At 34.5% G+C, this 12,563-nt stretch overlaps 1 protein-coding gene across 16 annotated transcripts in view; it reads left to right on the plus strand.

Moving 5' to 3' along the window:
- TJP1 (tight junction protein 1) overlaps nt 1-12,563 on the plus strand; it is a 237,286-nt gene that overhangs the window by 188,912 nt on the left and 35,811 nt on the right. The gene's annotated exons all lie outside the window — the stretch shown is intronic.

Genomic DNA, 12,563 nt, shown 5'->3' on the forward strand with positions numbered 1-12,563 from the left:
AAAATTCGGGTCCAGAGCTGAACAGTTTAGGATGAGGGATGGTGATTTGGGACTTATCTGCATAGAGGTGTTAGTTCAAGCCATAGAAGTCACTAAAATTGCTAGGAGAAACAATATGGTGAGAAGGCCAATAACTGGACCACACGGAGTACATTCCCTGAGGAAGATGAAGAGGCAAGGGAGAAGTAAACACAGAATGAAGGAGTACCCAGCTGGGAGAAAGCTTTTCTTAAAGATTGTCAAAAACGGTAGTGAAACAGTTATTGTACACCGCTGTTTTTAGATATTTGTGAAGCTGATTTTCTCTAAATTTCACATTTTAGATTTATAAATTATATTAACCCTGATTTTTATTTTAAGGTTGTAGTGATTTTTTAAAAAAGAAATATTATAATATGTCACATGCAAAACTGGTTTATCTCATAACTGATCATCTTTTTAACTGCTGCAGGTTAATATATTAATTCTAAAAGTCTTCCTGACACAGCATAGGTTATCTGAAAAAAGATTGTTGCCACAACTTATCCATAGTGATATAACTAACACCCTGGATGATTCATGGGGAGTAGCTATAATTTTAACACATTTCTCTCACCTAGAAACCATGCTGGTATCAAGCAATTTGGATATGATTTTCCTCTTTTTTTTTTTTTGAGGAAGATTAGCCCTGAGCTAACATCTACTGCCAATCCTCTTCTTTTTGCTGAGGAAGACTGGCCCTGAGCTAACATCCATGCCCATCTTCCTCTACTTTATATGTGGGACGCCTACCACAGCATGGCTTGCCAAGCGGTGCTGTGTCTGCACCCTGGATCCAATCCGGCAAACCCTGGGCCACTGAAGTGGAACGTGCGTACTTAACCGCTGTGCCACCAGGCCAGGCCCTGATCGTCTGCTTTTAAGAAAAGGAAATATTCCTCAAAATTTTGGCCATTTGGCAAATTCTAAATCTTAGGAAGTTTTTTCTGATATCCACTTTTTTTTCGTTTAGATTTGCTAAACACTTGCCATCTGTACCTTTAACTTAAAAGTTGAAGTGGTTTTTTAAAAAGGTGACCTATTTTCTTATTATATTGGGATGTTTTACTTTTTGGGGAACCTCAAGTGTTCTCATGGGAAACACCAGTTAGAAGAGAAATTTTAAAAATATAGAATCCTGGGCCCTGTTCTTTTCTATGTGCTACCAGATTTAGGAACTTGCAGTTAGAACATGTAGCTTATACTAAAGAAAAGATAGTACTTAAAACTACAGAAGACAAAAATCATCAGATTCTTTCCAAATTTTAGTGCTGAGAATTTAATTCCTCAAAATTCAATAACCTGCCTAGAGGCAAGATGTAAAGTATTACCAGTTGCTTAAAAGTTTCATTTCCCCCTTAAAGTTAATGTTAAAATCTAAATAACTGTGGAGTTTTAATTTAAGGGTGCCTGCATTGTGAGAAACAATTCAGATACAAGAGTAAAATCCTAGTATAAAAAACCACCATGGGACCTCCACATATTTTATTTTTATTTAATTTTGCTTTTACAAAAATGTCTTTGTTTTACAAATGTTATTTAAATTCTATTGTTTAAATAAGTGTTACAAAAATGACTTGCTCTCTGTGGGAAAAGTTTCAGTTCAGTGTGTAGAGTTCTGGCTTGGTAATTTTCTTCCTAGATTTCTGAATATTTTTGTATATTTTTAGCTTATACAGTTATCTACTGAGAAGAATAATATCTTCATTTTGTTAGAGGCAATAAAATTCGTGATTTCTTTGGGCTTCGGTGCCAGACTTCCTGGGTTTGACTCCCAGCCTGCCATTGGTTACTTGCATGACCTTGAAACCTTTCTGTGCCTTAGTGTTCCCACTTGCTGTAAAGTAGGCATGGTCGCATGTAACAAAGTTGTGAGAATTAAATGTGTTGTTATAATAACTGGCACAAACGTCAGCTGCGAGGAGTAGTAGTAGTATCTTGAGTTAGAGTTTCCACCATGCTTTCACATCTGCTCATGTTTAACCATTTTTAAGAAGATTTCCTCGTTTTGTAGGCAAGTAAACTTAATCTGAGAGGTTGCGATAAAGTCCATTGTTATAGAGTTGACAAGAAATTGGGGCCAGGATTAAAACTCTTGGCCTTTTGACACAAGTCTTTGACCTACTGGTATGGAGAAAGGGCAGTAAAAGGTTAAGTGCGGCTTCATCTTCAGGGAGCAAAGATCTGCAAAGTGTTCCATTATTGTCATGACCTACTTAGGTTCCTCTCTATGATATGATGTTCTTTTCTTAGAGAGCAAACATTATATGGACACAGTTCTGAGAAGAACATTACAAAAAAAAAAAAATTGGATTGTGGAGATTTGCATTTTGTATTACTTAATGCTCAGTCATTCCACAAACTGACAAAGTTCATCTAAGGACTGAGCTGTTGTCTTAATTTTTAGGGGATGTATTTTAAAAAACAGAAAAAAAGTCTAATTTGTATTTAGCATTATCTATTTTGTCAAAATGGTTGCTTCTGAAGTACCTGAAAGCAGTGTTTACAAAAGACTGAAACTTTGTAGAAGTTTTAAGTATTCTCTTTATTCATTGTTTTTTTCTCCTGAGAGAAATGCGTCTACTAATTCTGAAGTTAGTGGTGTTGGTATTGATATAGCTTATGATATAGCAAATACATGATAATAAATTTGAATTTTACAGATGAGAAATTTCTAGCCTAAATCCAAATGTTGAGCCAAGTCAAACTCATGTATTTGGAATCGAAACCTTTTCCTTACGCAGTCCACATATGTTATCAGCCTTATACAGGGTTGAGTTTAAGTTTGTGACTTTGTTCTCTGAGTGCCAAGCAAGTCCTAATACATATGCGTGTAGGGCATATAATATATCTGCTTAAATACCTCAGATAAAATAGATTACTTTAGATTAAATACCTTTAATTTTAAAATCTTGGCTTTTAAATTAAAGATCTAGTCTTTTTACTTATACATGTTACTTTTTTCGTCAGCTTTCATAATTGTTTTCTTTGATATTAGAGAGTTATAAATATTCTTTCATCCTAGTATATGTAGTTTCTGTCAAATATTGCTTAATTCTCTCTGGAGCAGTCATACGTATAACTTTGCCAATAGGCTAAAAATTATTGTTGAGACAGCCACATATAGCACTTGGACGTTTACTGTTTGAAAATATTAAAAAGTGACTATCTTTTGACTGATGAATCAGATTGTGTTTTCAGATCTTTGGTTTTAGTATTTGGTCTTAAATAAAAAATGTTTAAATACTTCCAATTCAATAGGTGCTTTATTCAAAACAAGATTTGCATGTGATATTGTTGGTAATTAACTTGGTGTAGGTACGACTGCATTTTCCTTTTTCAGACACAGTATGAAGTCCTTCATCTTTGTTTTGTTTTGGTTTCCCATTCATCTGTGAGAGATGGAAGAGGCTAGGTGGAATGATATGATTGATTAAGTATCTCAATGAAATTAATCAACCGATTGATGAATTCTCTCCCATGGCTCCTGTGTCTTAGAACTAGACTAATGCAGTTGGTTGTGGGTGATCTCACAGAGAATGTTCTACAGTGAACATTGAAAGTTTTTTTTACCAGTAATTTTGACATTATCCTCCTAATTCTTTCTTTATCAAATATTTATTGATATCACCTATGTGTTCTCACTGTATGATTATAAATTATGCCCTGAACAATCTAGGCAAGATCCCTGCTATCGTGGAGCTTATATCTGAGTGAATACAGCAGATAAATAAGTTCGAAATATGAAAAAATAATTTCCATTACTGCTAAGTGCTATAAAGAAAATGAAGGTGATGTGATAGTGAAGGAGGAGGGGATGATATGAGATGACATGCTCAGGGAAAGGTCACCTCATCTTGAAATGAGAAAGAAAGAGCCTGCCAGATGAACATCGTTACAGAGTGAGACATAGCATGTACGGTTCCTGAGATGGAAACACACTCAACTTGTTGGAAGAACAGCAAGAGTGGCTGCATCACAGGAGCAAAGGAGAATAAGAAATCTTTTTCTGTTTTGGAAAAATTGTTTGGTTAAGGAGAATGTGAAAGGTTTTTTTTACAAAAAAAAGGCGCTTATTATTTGAATTATTACTAAATGTTTTTTTGCTAAGATTCTTTGTCTAACATTTCAAAGTGAGTAGAATATTGATGACCCATCCTGAATTTTTGTTATGTAAATAATAAGAGCCAAGTGTTATTTTCAGTCCTTGGGAGTTATAGGTTACTAGGTTAAAATTCCAATCTGAGTTTTAGTTTTTGCTTTGCTTTGTAAGGTGCCAGGCTGGGAGAAGACCACAGTTGATAATTTCTTTAGCTGGTGGAAACCCAAGTGTAGTCATGGTATGCTCAGTGATCGCTGATAGATTTTACCCCGAGAGGAGATTGTGGATCTAGTGATAAAAAGACAAGCTTATATATTATACTTTATATCTATTTAAAAAGTAAAAGTATAAATTTTATTTAGTTCATCAACTGAGAATTATTTTTCATACAAGTACGGTATCAAACATAAAATATATTTAAAAACAGATTCTTCCGCTTGCTAACATGGTTAAAAGCAGTAAATGTATGAAGAGTCTTATTTCCAGATTTAAATAATGTAGAGCAATCTTCTGTTGCCTTTCAAGAACCTTATTAAAGAATGAACAAAGAGCCAGCCCTGATGGCCTAGTGATTAAAGTTTGGCGCTCCTCACCGCTTCAGCAGCCCAGGTTCATTTCCCTGGTACAGAACCACACCACTTATCTGTCAGTAGCCATGCTGTGGCAGCAGCTCACGTAGAAGAACTTAGAAGGACTTACAACTAGGATGTACAACCATGCACTGGGGCTTTGGGGAGAAAAAAAGAAGGAAGATTGGCAGCAGATGTCAGCTCAGGGCCAATCCTTCTCTGAAAAAAAAATAAAAGAATGGGCAGAGTATTGTGACCTTGGTCTCTTCTTATAAAATCAGCCAAACATACCACATAATCAAAAGGTAGTTTTACTCTAAATATTAATCTTAAGTACCTAATAATCATTATACCACCAGTGAAGGCGTAATGATGCTATCCCTTAAGTAAAAAAAACGATCTTCTTTACTCTTTCCTCACTTATTTGTTAAAAGTTGTTCATTTTTATAAAGATTATACTTTTTGAACAACATATCTTTCCTTCTAATTCAGATTGGACTGGGTTAGTCATCATCATCATCATAAGTGATCATGTAAGATGAAAAGCTCTGTACAAAATAAGCTTGAAACCCATTTGTCAAAATAAGCAGTACAGATACTGAGATTATTTCAAAAGCATACATACACATAGATATTTCTAGAAAATAGTCTACAACATGTAAAGAATAAATTTAAATTGTGAGAAATTAACCTGCAAATATGGTAAAGGTATCAGGTAATTATTCCCCCTGCCTTCTCAGCTTACTTCATGAGTAACTCCTCACTTCTGTGTCCAAGTATCAGCTCAGAATCTCTACATCTCTCTGCCTTTCTCGTTCCTAGAATTCTGTATGGGCCATGCAGAGAGAGAGCCTTAATTTTCTAATTGCTATCAAGGATGAACTGCAATGGGTAATTATCTATTCATTTCCATATAAAATTTAGAAGATTAACAATGGTTGTAATATTCTGAGTAGTCAGACTTAAGTGTACCTTTAGTTTTTCTTTCTCATGAATTAGAGCCTGATGTTGAACTCTTCTGTTGGTGGGGAAGAACTTTGGAGTATGGTTAAGTTAGCTTCTAAGCACATCTTTAATGTTAATTGTGGCTGAGATGGCCCAATAGCTTTTAAAGGGATTAATTAGTACTTAGTTTTTGTTTTCATCCTTATCTATGTAGGTCTTGCCTACCTTTATGTAGTAAATGAGTTTCCGAAAAGACAGCATAAATTGGTTTTTATAGGATGAGTAGTCTGTAACAGGAAGTTGGCATTATAAAAGGATGTTTTTAGCAGGGTGATTGTTCAGCCTCAGTTTATTTCCTATATTAAAAAGTGGTTGTTTTTTTTTTTAAAGATTGGCACTTGAGCTAACAACTGTTGCCAGGTTTTTTTTTCTGCTTTTTCTCCCCAAATCCCCCCAGTACATAGTTGTATATTTTAGTTGTGGGTTCTTCTAGTTGTGGCACGTGGGACTCCGCCTCAGCGTGGCCTGACAAGCGGCGCCATGTCTGCACCCAGGATCCAAACCAGCAAAACCCCAGGCCACTGAAGCGGAGTGCACAAACTTAACCACTCGGCCACAGGGCCTGCCCCAAAAGGTTTTTTTTAAAATAAGCCATGACCGTTTGATTGGGAAAGTGTTTGAGAGCTAGAAGTAAGAAAGAAACCTCCATGAAGAATAAGCAGTCTGGCGTATCTTATCAGACAGTGTCCAGTCAGGAGACACAAAGCACAGTTTCCATGAACAGGGCAAGTTTAATGTAAAGAGATAAAATATAGTGGGATTGGAGTAAGAGGATTAGCTAGTAAGAATTAGAGAACTCTTAGGAATATAAGAATCAGATGTAAGGAGCAGCCACTCCCCTGGTGCTGAGGTTGAATGTCAAAGGGAGAGGCTCCCCATCCCATCCCTAAGGCTGAGAGCCAGCCTTGTTGGAAAGGGCACACCATGGCTCACCTAATGGCAGAGAATTTGCTGTGGTATGTCGCCAGCTGAACTTGCAGGAAATTTGCCCTCTAAGGTGCTTGGGAAAACCATTCATGGGGAGGTGTCTCGTCAGAGACAATGTACTGTAAAACCATCCTAGAGTGTCACTGGGGAAAGCTGCTGACACTGAGTGCTTTTGACTGCTCTGTGCCGCAGGAGCTTGGTGAGGGAAGACACCAGAACCAGGAAGGAGAGCCTCCTGCAGTGTCCTTCCAGGTCCCTCTGCTGACCAAGTTGCCTGCCACCTTCCCACACTAATCGCCTCAAACAGTTGGGATTTTACACCTGAATTTTTTTTCTTAAAACAATCTCTTACTCCTTGTTGATCTGACAGTGTATGTTATCCTGCTACCCTGTTTACACAGTTGAGTGAGTAAGACTTAAAGGCGGCTCTGTTTACAGTGAGTCCATTTACGTGAACTGTAAAACTTTCTTCAGAGACACTGTTCCACTACGTCTTTGTCTAACAACTGTCTTGCATGGAGCTTCTAACCGCCCAAAGTCTCTAGATAAACGGCTCATTACCATTAAATTGATGGGTACAAGTGAAAAATCCAGAAAACAAAACCTGTCTCCTTAGCCTCCAGGGAAAAACCAAAAGTGCCCTTAAGAGGGTCCTGAGGTCCCCTAGAATGCCTGAAGTTTCCATGGAGACTGCTAGGAGCCACAGTATGGCAGACTCAAACATGAGTGTGAATCTGGACAAAGGTGGTTTTCGTATAAAGTTGACTTTTCTCATAATAGCAACAATTATTTTTTTATAAAGCTTAAATATTATTTGAGAGCCATTAAGGTAGAAGTATTTAAGAAGAATTTGAGGAAAATGTGTTTTCTTTTCTTTGTCACAGCCTCACCGTTTCTTTCAATAATTGTAGACTGATTATAATTTCACTGATTGTAGACTAATTCTGTGTGTCTAAATTTTGTTTTTGTCTTGCAGTGAACTTAAAGGTCACATTTGCTCATAATAGAACTATGTTTGGAAAAGTTGATCATTTTGGTTTATAATGTAACTCATTGCCACTAGCCACGTGTGGCTGTTGAGCATTTGAAATGTGGCCAGTCCAAATTGAGATGTATTGTAAGTGTGAAATACACACTGGATTTTGATGACTGAGTACACAAAACAGAATGTAAAATACCTCATTAATAATTTATATTGATTACATAATAAAATAATATTTTGGTTATATTAAGTAAAATGTATTCATTGATTTTTACCTAATTTTATTTAAAATGGATTCTAGAAAGTTTTAAACTGCGTAAGTGACTTGCTTCATCATTTTGCGAGCACTGCTCTAGATCTACATCTATTATTGAATAATGCCTCCATCTGTTGGTAGATAACAGAAATGCACAAAAAAGACCATGATTTGCAAATATTAATTGTATGAAAAATTTAATAGGATAATGTGAGTTCCATCCATCTGAAATGTTGTCATAATAATTATATTACAGGGAAAAAAGGTGCTAGACAACATGATACGAAAATTAGCCAAAGATGAAAATACTAGCAGGAATTTTGCGTGATAAACAGAACAAGAGCCCTATTGCACAACAAATAACAATTTATTGGTTATCATTGGGGAGGACATTCAAATTAATATATTATAATTCATTCTGAGTTATCGAGATGGTAGTTATTAATGTCAGTCACATTTTAAATTTAGAAAGTTTTTTTAAGTTGAAAGAAGAAAATTAGTTGGAAATGTTTGTTTTTGGATCTTTTTTAGGCAAATAGTTTAAAGTCTGCTTGTTGCAGAACAACAGAACTCTATAGAACTAGTAAAATTACGTAGTACTTTAATTTCATTCTCCTTCTTTAAAATGTTCATATTTATATTATTTGCATTTTTTAATACAAAGAATGGAGGGAGAATTTACTATTTTCTATTGCTCTTTATATTCTGAGGTGCCTAGAACAGTTTGGGGATAAAGCTTAATTGTATTTATTCTTGGACTAATTCTATATGAGATCTTTTTACATAAGCAGTGGAGAAAACTTTTGACCTTTTATGTTTTAAAAGTAGCTCACTCTGGTTTAAACTAGAAAATCTTTTGGTTTGTATAGTTTTTTCTAAAAGACTGTTTTACTTAGATGGAGCTCATTTAATATCTGTAATTTAAAACTAGAGTACACAGAATAAATGAGTATGAAAACAGAAACTTCGGAAAGTGCCTATGTTGTATTCTTTCAGGAGAATAACAAGAAAGAAACTTCTTCCTGGTAGAGACTGCTAATAATATGCATTAATAGAACCAAATTCTTTGTTTAAAGTTAGATTTAATTCTATTTTAAAACAACGTTCATTATTGTTTTAAAATGAACACTATTTCAAAGTTTTTTAGAACATTTCAGAGGCCAGCCCCGTGGCCAGGTAGTTAAGTTCACCTGCTCCACTTTGGCGGCCTAGGGTTCGCCAGTTTGGATCCTTGTTGCAGACCTATGGACCACTCATCAACCCATGCTGTGGCGGCGTCCCACATAGAAGAACTAGAATGACTTATAACTAGGATATACAACTATGTACTGGGGCTTTGGGGAGAGGAACAAAAGAGGAAGATTGGCAACAGATGTTAGATCAGGGCCAGTCTTCCTCACCAAAAAAAAAAGCATACCTAAAAAAAAGTATGTTATTAAAAATATATGTACATATTTCAGTCTTTACTTTGTAAGTAATATGTAAATATTTTCTTGTTATAAAAATTGAAGTAATAGGAATAGATCTAAAATTCCTCTCGGTTGCTGTTTTGTCTCCTTCCCCCTCCAGCGTGAACAACTGTTGCCTGTTTAGTTGTATCCGTCTAAGTCTTTCTACATGCGGTCATGTACGTGCGCGTGTGTGTGTTTAAATATAGAGAGAGAATTTTTTAATACCTCAGTGGTGTCACACCATATATATTCTTCAGTTTGTGCTTCTTCACCTTTTGTTTTAAAGTTATTCTCTTGTCTCTACATATAGCTATTTCATTGTAACTTATTTTAATATTTCAGTTTTTATCTTTAATTATAAAAGCAATGTATGCTTATTAGAACAAGTGAAATAGGTCAAATCCATCAACTCCACCTCTCCCCACTTCCCACTCCTCTTGGATTAAACCGTTCTCCCTACTTGTACAAACGTTTAGCATCATATGTGGAGTTTGTGTGTGTGTGTTTTAATAATGAAAAAAGGTCAGGCTCTGCTCATTATTTCCCAGCTAGCTAATTTCACTTAACAACATCCTTCCGGCTTACTGTTTTGATGAGAAACTCTACGTATTATGGAAAGTCTGTTTCTAGGGCTTTGCCTGTGCAAGTGATGTTGTGTAGCATCTTTATGATTTCATGTACTGGCTCTTTTTATTCCTAAAGTAAAGAATGTCTTGGTGATATTTTAAAATTTTCATGGACACTGCCAGATTGGAGCTGAGCATCTTTTCATGAGATTATTGACCATTGGATTGCTTCCTCAGTAAATTGCCTGGTTCATTTCTGTTGCTCATTTTTCTTTTGGGTTGTTCTTTTTCATATTTTCATCAGTTGTTAGTAGCTCTTTTGGCAAGTGTGCTGCAAATATAAGTCTTCATAATATCTTTTCCTATGCAATTAAACATTTTTAATCTAGTGAAGTATTTCTCTCTTTCCTTTAGGGCTTCTGAATTTTTATCATGCTTATTTAGGGAGATGTCCTCCAGTCTAAGATTGTACAGATTTTCTCTAGGATTTTTATAATTTTTAATGCTCTTGTTGCTGGCATATTTTTTCCTTTTCCTTTTCATTTCCGTCTGATTGTTGAGATATTGGTAAAGATCTGCTGATTTTTTAATGTATTTATAATTATTCTCTTAATTCAAATAGTTTTTCAAGTAGTTTTTTAGTATTCTTTTATACTCACTAAATTTTTTTCCCAATATTTCAAACTCATTATCTCATGATTATATCATCTGAGTCTTCAAAACAGTTGGCAGGTGTCACTGTGGTATTTACTGATTTTGGTGTAAATACATTCAGCCCTTCACTATTTAATATGATGTTAGCTCTTCGTTTTGGAAAATAGTCTCATAATTAATGGTACTGCCTGGATCTTTGCTTTATTTATGATTTTCATTATAATGGCTGTTGAATTTTTTCACATGCCTATTTGATATTAACATTTTTTTCCTGTAATATTTGAATGTAATAATGAATTATGTGATAGATTCCTAATGTTTAACCAGCCATGCACTCTTGATTGAAATAACCGTGCTGTAGTCATTGTATAATTCCCTTAGCTAGTATTTTATGTAGAATTTTTTCCTCCCATTCGTAATTTAAAATATCTGTTGTTTTCTTTTTTTGTACAATCATTGTGAAGGTTTGAATGTTAAGATTCTCAGGCCTCAGATTTAATTGCTGGTCAACAGAATGTTGAAAATTTTAAAGATGAGTACACGAGGTGGTTTTTGTCTTTGTCTTTGTTTTTGTTTCTTAAAGGAAGATTAACCCTGAGCTAACATCAACCACCAATGCTCCTCTTTTTGCTGAGGAAGACTGGCCCTGAGCTAACATCTGTACCCATCTTCCTATAAGATTTTTATGATACTATTCTCAGTGTTATTATGTGTCTTTGGAATTTTCCATAATAAAAAGTTTTTAAAAATTGACTTAGGGACCTTTCTTTATAATTGAAGAAACAGGAATTATTTTGTTTTTCAGAGGTTGGGAGAACTCAGATGTAAAACCTTCTATACCTTTTTAAATGGTGGATCTTGATTTATCTTTTTATTTGAAGTATATTTATTGGTCTCTTTTGTTAAAAGTGTATTGTCTTGATTCAACTTTTATTTATATTTTTCTGGGGAAACTATTGATGGACATTTAGTTTTAATTTTTTTGTTGCTATTAAAAATGATATCAGAATATTTTTACAACTGTCTTCTTGAACATATATGTATTTTTCTAGGATAAACCTAGAAGTGAAATTACAGATTATTGCATATTTGCTTTTTTCCCCCCGATAAATAACTCTCATTTTGCTCGCAAATAGTTGTACTTATTTACACTTATTTTTACCATCCATGATGAGTGTCTGTTTCTCCATATTCCTCCCTACAGTTGAGGTTATCATGTGAAAGTTCTCAAGAATGATAAGATGATTTCTAGTTCTTTTAATTTTCATTTCCCTAGTTACTGGTGAGGTCAAATGTGTTTTCATGTTTATTGTCTATTTGTATATCCTTTTTGGTGAACCCTTCTTCCTAGTATTTGTTCATTTTTCTCTTGAGTTGTCTCTTTTAAACTGATTTATAGTTCTTTATATGTTCTAAATATCAAATTCTTACTTATGTATGTTACTAGGTCAATATATGGTCTTAATATTTTTTACGTATGTCATGTCAAACTATATGAAATTCCTAATATTCAGCTGTTTGAATTTTAAAAAATCCCATTTCATTTGGTTCAACCCAATACATATATTTTTTCCAATTATTTGCAAGCCTTTTAACTTTTTATGTAATCACTTTTGTTGCTAGCTTATGGCTTTTGTGCATTGAGTCTTACTTTAAAAGTTCTTCTCTTTTTTCAATGATACAGACTTTTAAAAAATACTTTGTGTTTAGGACTCCATTCCATCCAGAATCAAGTTTATATTTTTGTCATTGATATGCATAGAGATCTAAGTTTTCTGAATTTGTGGATAATTGTCCCAGCCCCATTTTTTAAACAGGATGTTTTTTTCCAGCACTTTTGTACTACCACTTCCATAGATAAACTTTACTACTGTACATATATTTCTTCATTTTCTGTTTTCTTATATTGATCTATTTTTTCTGTTTCTCTGGAAGTACTATTCTAGTTTTAATTACTAGGTTTTTATGATATTTTGATAACTATTAGAGCAAGTCCCTTGTCGTTCTTTTTTGAAGTTGTCTTGGCTAGTCTT

Source organism: Equus asinus, chromosome 2, assembly GCF_041296235.1.
Source record: "Equus asinus isolate D_3611 breed Donkey chromosome 2, EquAss-T2T_v2, whole genome shotgun sequence".
Classification (NCBI taxonomy): domain Eukaryota; kingdom Metazoa; phylum Chordata; class Mammalia; order Perissodactyla; family Equidae; genus Equus; species Equus asinus.